We start from the raw sequence: 12,767 nt of genomic DNA on the forward strand, positions 1-12,767 counted from the left end.
TCAGCGGCTAGGGCACCAGCCACATACACCAGAGCTGGTGGGTGCGAATACAGCATGGAACTGCCAAACAACAATGACATCTGCAACCAAAAAATAGCTGGGCATTGGGGCAGGTGCCTGTAGTCCCAGCTACTTGTGAGGCAGAGGCAAGAGAATCTCTTTCGCCCAAGAGTTTGAAGTTGCTGTGAGCTGTGATGCCACAGCACTCTACTAAGTGTTACAACATGAGACTCTGCCTTAAATAAATATATAAATTAGTTAAATAAAAATACTATGACAACTTCTAAAAATTGTCTTATAGATGCAGAAAAGGGTAGAACTAAAAAAACCAATAAACAAACAAAAATCAAGAAAAGGGTAGAATTGTCCATTCTGGAAGTTTTCCTCCTTTCTGAGAAAATTCATGAATATTTCCCTGGCCCCCCATAACATAGATTTGGGAAATTAGCATAAAGGAAAAAAATCTTATTAAACCCAGGGGCTTCTCAACTTGAAGGAGAGACATGTTCCTTCTCTGAGTGTGCTGTGCTTTAATAAACTTTGCCCTGTTGCATACTCACCATCTACTTAGTCTGCTCATTTGTTCCAATGTCTTCCTGCCAGTACCTATTTCTTGGCACTTGGAACAAAAACGCAGGGAACACAAACCTGATATCTGGTCCCCACAGATAATTAGGTTCCAAAATCTAAGAGGAAAATATCCATCTTCTGAGCAATAAGGTAAGAAAACAATAGACACTTTGATATGCTCTCTGCCTGCTGCATATTACCTATTACTCCTACATCTTTCTCGCTGTCTTTGCTTTCCAAGTAATGTCTCTCCTTAACATCCCCTGCTCAATTTCCTTTTTCTCTTTTCTTCACCTCCACAATGCCCTTTATCCCCCAGTTGGCCCTCGTATCCAAAACCTTAAAAGGGAGCATCAGGATCCAGAAGCAGAATGTTAACCCTGACCTTTAAGATCTATATAACCAGATAGGGGATGAAGAGACAATGACAGAAAGCCAGGTCAGTGGCAGACACCAAGAACAAAAGGCAGCTTCTCAAATGGTTGGCACCACTTTGGAAGAAGGTTGTCAGGGGCAGAGTTACTCTAGAGGCTTAGACAAGAAGACACCAGGCCTGAGATCTGCCCTCACTATGAGTGTAGGTCTCTGAAGTAAGAAATGTCTGAGGATGGGCGGCGCCTGTGGCTCAGTCGGTAGGGCGCTGGCCCCATATACCGAGGGTGGCGGGTTCAAACCCAGCCCTGGCCAAACTGCAACCAAAAAATAGCCGGGCGTTGTGGCGGGCGCCTGTAGTCCCAGCTACTTTGGAGGCTGAAGCAAGAGAATCACTTAAGCCCAGGAGTTGGAGGTTGCTGTGAGCTGTGTGAGGCCACAGCACTCTACTGAGGGCCATAGGATGAGACTCTGTCTCTACAAAAAAAAAAAAGAAATGTCTGAGGAACAGGCCTCTGCCGGAATGATGCTGTCACTACTAGACAGATTCCCTGAAAGTGACCTTGCCACCTCCTTGAGTCACCGGATCACACTCATCTTCCAGACCCTGTGAAATCCCTGAACTAGCACTAACACTCTGAAACAACTTGAGGCTGATGGACACACTCCAGCTTCAGAAGAAGCTCTACTATCTGATTCTGGGATGGCTGATTTTTGGGTAGCTATCTGTCTCTGTGACAGGTAAACAAACTGATGTACATAACATCAGAGCCATTCCTCTTCTGTCCCTGAAATTTCAGGGCCTCTGTGTCCCTCTCCTATGTCTATTTTAAGAATGGAAATTAGGGAGAGCAAGATGGCGGCCGAGTAACAGCTTCCCTGCATCAGGGCACTAGGATTCTGGGGAGATAAGACTCCAGGCATCTCTGGCTGGTGGGATCTGCCTATAATCATCCCTTTGAGGATACAAGGAGTCAGCGAGAGACTTCTGGACCCCAAGAGGAGGACAAAAACAGTGCAAAACTGGCATGGGAAATTAAAGAGCAAGAGGAAGTGAAAGGAAAATTAGGGCAAGGAAACAGATAAAAGAAATCACTCATGAGGAAGAATCAGCAGAAAATTCCAGGCAACATGAAGAACCAGTCCAGAAGAACCCTTCCAAGGGACCATTAGGTAGCTACTGCAGAGGATCCCACCTAAAAAGAAATGTTAGGAATGACAGAAAGGGAATTTAGAATACACATGATGAAAACAATGAAGGAAATCATAAAAACAATGAAGGAAACTGCTAATGAAGTGGAAAATAACCAAAAGGAAATCCAAAAACAGAACCAAATAAGAGATGAAAAGCTCTGCAGTTATCTCAGTGCTGCAAGGAGGTTCTCATGTTCCTGGGAAGAAACTCAAAAGAATTGCATCAGTTGTGCAGGGCCAGCCCCATATACTGAAAGTGGCAGGTTCAAGTGGCCATGGCCAAATTGCAACAAAAAATAGCTGGGTGTTGTGGTTGGCACCTGTAGTCCCAGCTACCCGGGAGACTGAGGCAATGGAATCGCCCAAGTCCAAGAGTTGGAGGATGCTGTGATGCCATGGCGCTCTACCAGGGACAATAAAATGAGACTCTGTCTCTACAAAAAAAAATACAAATTTCATCAGCAAACAGAAACTTACGAACTTCTCTGCTCAGGAATTTGTCCTGAGAGCTCTCTGTCTCCTCTCTCCTTTCTCTAAGGCTGCAGTTGCCGGGCTACCAGGCTGAGATAACACTCACTGTCTCAGTCCTGTCAAGTCAAGGGCACTTAGCTGCCTGCTTCAGTCATAACATGAACACTGAAAACTCCTTTGGAATATGAGGGTATGAAGACACTGGACAACTATAACAATTTTAGTTATAAAGCTGGTTACACTAACAAGTATTTGAGAATGTACAGACCCTGGGACCACTTCTAACTATTACCACTGGGTCCTCCCTGGTCTGGGCCACCATGTTTGCCACAGTGATACCTGCCATCAGCCTCCTGGCTCGGGTTCTACTGATTTGTTTTTCTAAATTTACATTATTCACTGCCTATTATGTCATTACCCCACGTTTGAAGAAGATGTTTGACCAGGTGTAGTGACTCACACTTGTAATCCTGCACTCTGGGAGGCCAGTATGGGTGTATTGCTTGAACTCAGGAGTTTGAAAACAGCCTGAGCAAAAGGGAGACATCATCTCTACTAAAAAAAATAAAAAAATTTGCCAGAGTCTTGCCCTGGTGGTTTAGACCTGTAATCCCAGAACTCCGGGAGGCCAAGGCAAGTGTATTGTCTGACCTTAAGAGTTGGACACTAGCCTGAGCAAGAGTGAGACACTATCTAAAAATGTCCAGGCCTTGTCGCTAGCACCTGTAGTCCCAGCTGCTTGGGAGGCTGAGACAAGCAATTCAAGAATTCAAGAGACTCACTTGAGCTCGGGAATTTGAGGTTGCTCTGACCTATCACATCATGGCAGTCTCCCAGAGAGACTCTATCTCAAAGGAAAAAAAAAAAAGAAAAGAAAAGAAAGGTAGCCAGGTATTGTGGTGGGCGCTTGTATTCCCAGATATAGAAAAAGTTGAGTCTGGAGGATCACTTGAGTTGAAGAATTTCAGGTTGCTCTCACCTATGATAATGCCATAGCACTCAACCCCAGGGTAACAGTGTGAGACTCTGTCTCAACAAAAACAAAAAACTGGAAAGAAATATTATTTGCATATTATATAATGACTTCTGATTTATATGAAAAGACAGCCTTCTTCAAATGCTTTGTAAATTTCTATGTCCTCTATTAGGCGTTGTCTTCTTACTAACATTTTAAAATTGGAAGATCTTGGTTCTGAAGAGATTTCACTTCATAGGGGAGATCTCCTTTTGTTTTTTTGTTTTTGGCCAGGACTGGGTTTGAGCCCACTACCTCCAGTATAGGGTCCGGCACCCTACTCCTGTGAGCCACAGTGAGATCTCCATTTTATATATATTTGTTTTTTAGTTTTTTGAGACAAAAGGTTTCACTATGTTACCCTTGGTAGAATGCTGTGGCTTCATAGCTCACAGCAACCTCAAACTCTTGGGCTTAAGCAATTCTCTTGCCTCAGCCTCCTGAGTAGCTGGGATTATAGGCACCTGCCACAACGCCCAGCTATATTTTGTTTCAGTTGCCATTGTTGTGTGGCAGTCGCTGGATGGGTTCAAGCCTGCCAGCCCTGGTGTATGTGGCTGGCACCCTAGCCAATGAGCCACAGCTGCTGCCCCTTTTTATATTATTTATTAATTGTCTATGTAGTAGAGCTAAAATTTTAGCTGGAGATCATATTCTCTTAGTCTTTTTTTGAAAACTGAGTAAAATTATTATTGCCCTGATAAATACATTATTTTCAATTCTATGTATTTTTCTCTATCTTGTGGTTTTCAGAATAAAGTGCTTTGGAGTATTGTGTATTCCTATGGTATTTTTATTTTTATTTATTTATTTATTTATTTATTTATTTTCAGACAGAATGTCATTATCTTGCTCTCGGTAAGGTGCTGTGGCGTCACAGTTCACAAGAACCTTAAACTCTTTGGCTTACGTGATTCTCTTGCCTCAGCCTCCCATGTAGATGGGACTACAGGCACCTGCCACAACACCTGGCTGTTTTTTGTTCCAGTTGTCATTGTTGTGTGGCAGGTTCTGGATGGGTTCAAACCTGCCAGCCCCGGTTTATGTGGCCAGTGCCCTAGCCAATGACCTACAGGAACCAAGCCTCCTGTGGTATTTTTATAAATAATCATGGTCTATGAACTTTTATCTGCAATATATATCTACAATTTTGTCACTTGAAATTTCTATGCTAAGTATTAATTTTATGGAATGCAGTAGGTGGAGCATGTGAATTCTACAGTTATTGTATAAGTGTTGATTTTCACTCATAAAAATCAAGAAAAATATTTTTGTTTCACACAAAGAAATTATGTAGGCTGGCCACAGTGGCTGATGCCTGTAATCTGGGAACTCCGGGAAGCTAAAGGTGATGAATTGCATGAGCTTAGAACTTCAAGCCAGCCTAAGCAATAGGGAGACCCAATTGCTACTAAAAAAAGAAATACTTGGGTGGTGCCTATGGCTCAAGGAGTAGGGCGCCGGTCCCATATGCTGGAGGTGGCGGGTTCAAACCCAGCCCCGGCCAAAAACCAAAAAAAAAAAAAAAGAAATGTATTTGGACGGCGCCTGTGGCTCAAGGAGTAGGGCGCTGGTCCCATATGCCAGAGGTGGCGGGTTCAAACCCAGCCCCGGCCAAAAACCACAAAAAAAAAAAAAAAAAAAGAAATACTTGTCATGAATAGTGGTGTACACCTATAGTCACAGCTACTAGGGAGGCTGAGGTAGGAGGATAGCTTGAGGCCAGGAATTTGAGGTGGCTGTGAGCAATTACACCACAACATTCTACGCAGGGTGACAGAGTAAGTCTCTCTCTCAAAAAAAGAAATTATTTATTTTTGTTAGGTATGATAACAGTGTTTTCCATAAGAATTTTTGAAATTGGGTGGCGCCTGTGGCTCAGTGATAGGGCGAAAGCCCCATATACTGAGGGTGGCAGTTCAAACCCAGCCCCGGCCAAACTGCAACAAAAAAATAGCTGGGCATTGTGGTGGGGTGTCTATAGTCCCAGCTACTCAAGGGGCTGAGGCAAGAGAATTGCCTAAGCCCAGGAGCTGGAGGTTGCTGTGAGCTGTGTGGTGCCACAGCACTCTACCGAGGGCAATAAAATGAGACTTTGTCTCTAACAGAAAAAAAAAAGAAAGAATTTTTGAAATTATTAGATATAGTTAGTGTAATACCTATAAACTAAATAACATGATGTGCTGTATTTACTTTATAACATGTGATGAGGGCGACTGAAGTTGGTTTTTCTAAGTAAAGGCAAGATGATAAAAATTTTGGAATCATCTTGATTGATAGTACTTGTTATGGGTTTTATTATATAAATATTTCCACTATTGTGGACATAGTGTGCACGGCTATCATAAAGCTTAACTAATTAAAAAAAAAATATCTTAGTAAAACTATTTAACACGGCTGGGCACCTGTAGCTCAGTGCTTAGGGCACCAGCCACTTGCAACAAGGGCTGGTGAGTTTGAACCTAACCCGGGCATGCTAAACAAAAATAGGCAGGCATTGTGGTGGGCACATGTAGTCCCAGCTACTAGAGAGGCTGAGGCAGGAGAATCATTTTAGCCCAAGAGTTGAAGGTTGCTTTGAGCTATGATGTTAGGGCACACTACAGGGGGAGACTGTCATGTGAGACTGTCTCAATAAAAACAAACAAAAAAACTGTAACATATTACTCATCTTCCCTTTTCCATAAAAAATTTTATTCCTGCACATTGTAATAGTAAATTTTGAGGTTTGCACTATATCTGGGTGTGACCATTGTAGGTAAATGAGTAGCAGATGGTTTGACATTAGAATTGAAGAGAGAGCAGTCAAATGTCCCACTGAGTGTGACAGTAAAGTTACTAAAAATATTTGTGCAGGGCAGTGCCTGTGGCTCAAGGAGTAGGGCGCTGGTCAAAAACCAAAAAAAAAAAGAAAAGAAAAGAAAAAAAAAATATTTGTGCAAAATTGTCTCTGTCGGTGGTACCAACAGATGTCATTCTTACCTTCATGACACTATTATATTTTCCTAACAATCTGTGAGTTACAGCAGTGTGTCTTCTAGATGTTAAAGTGGAAGGAGCCCTGTGATCCGCCAGACCCACACCCAGGTGCTGAGTCCTGCCCAGGTGCTGAGCCAGCCCAGCCTTTACCTGCCACTTCTCCTGGCTCCACAGCCCTGGTTACCCAGCTCAGCCCCCAGGTGTCTGCTGCTTGGTGCCGTCCACAGCAGGAGGAGAAGCAGCTGGTACTGTGCTTGATTTTGGAACCTCACAGCCTAGCAGTTTGGATTAATTACTGGGGTTCACTAGTTTCTGGAGTTTGTGGATATACTTATCTGACTTCTGGTATGTCTCAGAAGCCAAGATGTCACACTCAGCCTGCTCTGTCCACTCATGATAATCACATGTGTTTGTGTGTATGTCTCATGCTTTGTAGTGTATTTGGAGAGTTATGTAACTAAAATATTAAGGTTTCCTCTTGGTGTCTCCCTAATTTTTGTTCAGTATATGATTTCTGGAAGTTACAAAGGCATCCACCCGGCAGTCGGTGAAGCGTCTGTCTATCAGTAGACACTTTTTGCTCTCAGCCATCTGCTCACTCTTCAGGCACTTTCTCTCCCATACTTGGACCTGAGGAGAGATGATGATACAGACTAGAATGTTCCCTTACTTCTGACACCAAAAAAGTGCGTTTCAGGCCACTCACATCCCTGAGGGTAGATTCAGAGCCCACAGAGCTGCACTTCAATGTGAGGGCAACTGGCCACATGCTGTTCTGAATAGAGCTGTGCTCTACACTTAACCCATGGAATGAATTTTAAAGATACATAAACAATGTGATTCATTAGTATCTTTTTATTCATCAGTTATAAAAATAATATTTTAGATAGATTAGGTTCATTAAACAATAACAATCAATTTAACCTATTTCTTTATCTTTTATGTGGTGACTAGAAAATTTGAAGCAACACACCTGGCTCACATTTTATTTCTGTTGGGCAGGCTGAATTAGAGGACTCCCTCCCCTTTCAAAGCTCAGGCTGAACCTCCAACACCAGAGTTCAGGAAAATTTAAAAAAATCCCAAACTTTAAAATAATTGTTGGTTTTCACAAGATTTTGCCGAAGGTGAGGAAGGAAGCTCCTGCCCCTCCCAAAGCAAAATCCAAAGCAAAGGCATTGAAGGCCCAGAAGGCAGTGCTAAAAGGCAACCACAGACACAGAAAAATGAATATTCCTACATCATCCATATTTTAGTGGCTGAATAAACTGTGGCCAATCCAGAGGAAGCCCAAATATCCCAGGAAGAGTTCCCCCAGGAGAGACAAGCTTGATCACTGTGCCATGATCCACTTCTCCCTGACCACTGAGTCTGCCATAAAGGAGAGAGAAGAAAACACACTTGTGTTCACTGTGGATGTCAAAGCCAACAAGCACCAGATCAAACAGGCTGTGAAGAAGCTCTTTGATACTGCTGTGGCCAAGGTCAACACTCTGACCAGTTCTGATGGAGAGAAGAGGCATATGTTCCACTGGCTCTTAATTATGATGATTTGGATGTTGCCCACCAATTCGGATCATCTAAGCAGCGGTTTGCAACCTGTGGGTTGCAATCCCGTTGCAGTGTATTAAAGGGTCATGGCATTAGGATGGTTGACAGCCACTGATCTAAGGATAGTTCAGCAGGCTAATTGTAAATATAGTGTGGACTTAAAGTTCATGTGCAATTTAAATAGTAAAGTATTTTAAATTTAAACAATAAACAATTTAAATTTAAATGGTGAAGTTTTAATTTTAAATAGTAAACTATTTAAAAGTGTACACGAACTTAATGTCCACCCATATAACTTTTCACTGAAAAGAAATATATATAATTGTTAATATGTTGTTTCCATGAGTGGAAAACATGTATTTACTGTGTGTGTATATATGAACACAGATGTATGCATATATTGTTATTAACTAAGGGACATAATTTATATCCAGAGCTAGCTACAAATATTCCTCAGGCAGAGCTGCATCCCAGAGAAGGCACGAAGCCATGTGTAAAAAGAGCTACAGAGTTCATTAAGTAAAGCCCATGTTGTAGCTGAGTCCTTCACCTGGGAGGTGCACTGTGTACCCCCACATTGTGCCTGTGAGTTGGAAGTTTACATATCATCTCTGGCATGAAGCCTCCTGTAATGCCATCCCCCTCACTGGAGACTAACCTAATTTCACCCTTCTCTGAACTACCATAGCCTTTGCTTGTAACTCTAAATGTCGTTCATCTATGCATCAGGTGACTAAGTTATTTCTGTGCATGTTTTTAGCTAGACTTCATGATGTACATTCCAAATGCCTTCAAAGCAGAGTCTAACTCCTATTTAAATAGGTGCCCAAGCCTAGCATAAGTAAACACTCAGTTAACAGATTTTCATTCCTTTAATCAAAGTTTGAGGAACAGACACTCTTTGGCAAAAGTATATCTAGTGGCCCTGGAATATTGAGATAAATAAAGTCACAGTCCCTGCCCTTAATCAATAAAAGGAAAATATAAAAAGTGCTGTGGTCAAGAAACTGTTAGCAAAAGCAAGATTGGGAGCTGGACCAGGTGACAACGCATGGCTGTGCCCCAGGCTTTCCTACCGGTGGCCCTCCATGAACTACTACTAGTGCCTTGATGGTGCCCTCGGCCTACCCTTGAAGCTTGGCTGAGGGCTTCTTGGAGGAGGAGCTTTGGCTCAACCCTGAGCTGAGCCAGCTGCAGTTTTCAGAGCCAGGGGGCATCATCTACAATCCCGTGGAGTATGTGTGGGAGCCACATCACAGCTGTGTGACTCGCTACTGCCAGGGCCCCAAGCAAGTGCTCTTCCTGGGGTGAACCCAGGACCTTTTGGCTTGGCTCAGACTGGGATGCCCTTTGGGGAAGCGAGCATGGTCCAGGACCGGTTGGGCATTGGGGGGCCTTTGCTGACTCCTTCCCAAGAGCAACCTAAACGACCGATGCTGGGACTGGAGTGCGCACAGTCAGAAGTGAGTGGTGCCTGATTCTGAGCCTTTTTCCAGAACCTCTGTAAACAGCCCGAGGTCTTCTTCCATCACTGCTTTGTTCACAATCTGTGTCCACTGCTCTTCCTGACTTCCAGGGTGCACAACCTCACCCATGCCGAGCTGCCTTCCAGGCAGCGAGAACAGCTTCTTAGCATCTGTGATGTGGCCCTTTGCTGGCAGGTGCAGGTGCTGGGGTGTGGCTGCTGTGGAGTAGGGTGACTGGCGGAGTAGTGGGCATGGTAGACTCTCTCAGGGCTAATGTCAGAGGTCCAGGTGGAGGGGCTGCTGCACTCTTCTCCCCATAACCCACAGGCCAACAAGGGTTGAGAGGCAGCGGCCAGGAGAGACTGAAGGAGTTGGAGCTACTGTCCTTTCTATCAAAATGAGAACCCCTGGCGCCAGAAATAGGACATGTTCGAGGTCTCCAGGTCATTCTTGGGTGAGGAGACAAGACACCTCCTTGACTAGAGCCAAAAGATCTTCTTGGGTCTCCTGGTGGCAGGGAACCTTGCTCTCTGACCTGTTGACTGTCTAGCAACCTGCCGTGGCAGTTTAGACACTACTCCAGTTCGCCCTCCTGATCCCTGCTTTTTTTTTTTTTTACCACCCTTTGAGCATTGTTCCCTTGTAGTATCTTACTCCAGATAATCAGAAGGAGGGCCTTTGTAGTATCTTACTCCAGAGAATCAGAAGGAGGGCCTTTGTAGTATCTTACTCCAGAAAATCAGAAGGAGGGCCTGGTCTCACTTGCAGACAGCTCTACCTCACCATTTCCTTGGAAACTATTCAGCAGAGACTGACCTGAACAGTGACTTCTAAGGTCATATTTGCTGTTTCAGAGGAAATACCTTACCAGGATCCTTACCCATCCTTACAGAACAGCATCCTGCTGCTGACCCCTTCAGTCACAGGGTCAGGACAAAGCATAGGACATGATATTAAGACAGAACTATATGGGAAGCTAAGGGTGGACCAGACAGAGAAGTCAGTGTTGTGGAATGGGAAAGATAGAACGCCTGGGTTTTCTTTTTTTGTTTTTTTCATTTTGAGACAGACTCTTGCCTTGTCGCCTTCAGTAGAGTGCCATGGCATAGCTCACAGTAACCTCAAACTCTTGGACTTAAGCAATTCTCAAGCCTCAGCCTCCCAAAATAGCTGGGACTATAGGCCCCCACCACAAAGCCCAGCTATTTTTTTTTTTAGAGACATGCTCTGGCTCTTCCTCAGGCAATCCACGAGTTGGCCTCTCAAATGGTGGGATTACAAGTATGAGACCCTGCGCCTGGCCTGAGAAGACCTGGATATTCTGGGACTGAGATGCTATGGAAGAGCAGAGTGTTCAGGGTTTGGCAGTAGAAAGGCTGTCTTGCAGCCTCGGTCATCAAGGGTTGAGAGTGAGGCTATTTTGGTGCACTAGATAAGCAGGCAACCACTTTAGGAGAAATCGCAGAGACAAATGTTTTCTTAGGAAAGCTATGGCTTAGCCAAGGTTAACAATTTAAAGTGTCTTATAAGCAGGCTGAGGAGAGATTTAACCTCTCAACCCGACAGGGCTTGAGAAATCAGCAGAGGCCTCCTGTCTCCATCTCATACAGCTGTATCAGCATTATCATTAACACCTCATACTCCAGAAGATTACCTGTTGGCCGGACACCAGACAATATTCAGGAAGATATAGATCCCTGTCCTCAAACTGCGTCCCGCAGGCCACATGAGGCGGTATGATTGTATTTGTTTCTGTTTTTTTTTTTTATTTCAAAATAAAATAATGTTCAGTGTGCATAGGCATTTGTTCATAGCTTTTTTTTAAACTATAGTCCGGCCCTCCAACAGTCTGAGGGACAGTTTAAACAGTTTCCCCTGTTTAAAAAACTTTGAGGCTCTCTGATGTAGATACTGCTGTGTATTTTTTTTTTAATTTCAACATTTTCCCTCTTAGATTTTTCTATTTTTTTCTTTTCTTTCTTTATTTTTCTAGTGTAAATATAATTTTCCATTGTTGCCATCTTATTAATAAGAACTTCATTTTTGCTAGTGTTTCTGCCCCTATTATTTGATTTTTCCCCCCAATTTTATCCTGTAAGGTTTTCTGTTTGTTTTGGTTTGATTTTTAGGATTTTTGTCTTTCCTTTCTATTTGGTGGAGGTGGGGTACTATGTCTCCTCAGGCTGACAAAGTGTTGCTGACCTCAAGGTAATCACCCAACCCAGCATTCCCAGAAGTTGGGTGGTTTTAAGGTTGAGTCAAAGTACCTGACTGTACCCCCTTTATTACTCCTGTCATCACCTTTCTGTGCCTCTCTTCTTTTTGTCAATATTCCGTTTTACTCACCCCTTCTCCTCTCTCTCTTTTTTTTTTTTTTGTTGAGACAGAGTCTCACTATGTTTCCCTTGGTAAAGTGCCATGGCATCACAGCTCACAGCAACCTCAAACTCTTGGGCTTAAATGATTCTCTTGCCTCAGCCTCTCAAGTAGCTGGGACTACAGGCACCCATTACAATGCCCACCTATTTTTTGTTGCACTTCTTGTTTAGCTGGCCCAGGCTGGGCTGCAAACGGACACCCTTGGTGTATGGGACTGGCACCATAACCACTGTGCTATAGGCACTGTGCCATTTTTTCTTCTTTTTTTTAATCTTTTTTCCCTTCTTGCTTTTCAGTCCTCTCATCCTTTTGGTCCTGTATCAAAAGTACTCATTGAAACCTTAGGCCAGAGGCATGGTAACTTAAAGAGCAAGAGGAAGTGAAAGGAAAATTAAGGCAAGGAAACAGGTAAAAAAAAAAAAAAAACACTGATGAGAAGAATCACCAGAAAAATCCTGGCAATGTGAAAAACCAGTCCATAACAAACCCCCTCCCCGCCATGAGAGAGTATGAGGTAGCTATTGCAGAGGATTCCACCTATAAAGAAATGTTAGATATGACAGAAGGGGAATTTAAAATGCAGATGATGAAAACAATGAAGGAAAGAATGAAGGAAATTACTGATAAAGTTGAAAATAACCAAAAGGAAATCCAAAAACAGAATCAAATAACAGATGAATGATATGAAGACTATAGAAAGGATATAGCAGAGCTGAAGAAACTGAAGCAGTCAATTGGGGAACTTAAAGATGCAATAGAAAGTATCAACA

General features: G+C 43.2%; 1 pseudogene; it reads left to right on the forward strand.

Moving 5' to 3' along the window:
- The first annotated feature begins 9,203 nt into the window (after nucleotides 1-9,203).
- On the forward strand, nucleotides 9,204-10,019 carry LOC128572587 (single-strand selective monofunctional uracil DNA glycosylase-like; annotated as a pseudogene).
- Nucleotides 10,020-12,767: the final 2,748 nt, after the last annotated feature.

Source organism: Nycticebus coucang, chromosome 20 (genome assembly GCF_027406575.1).
Source record: "Nycticebus coucang isolate mNycCou1 chromosome 20, mNycCou1.pri, whole genome shotgun sequence".
Taxonomy (NCBI): Eukaryota; Metazoa; Chordata; class Mammalia; order Primates; family Lorisidae; genus Nycticebus; species Nycticebus coucang.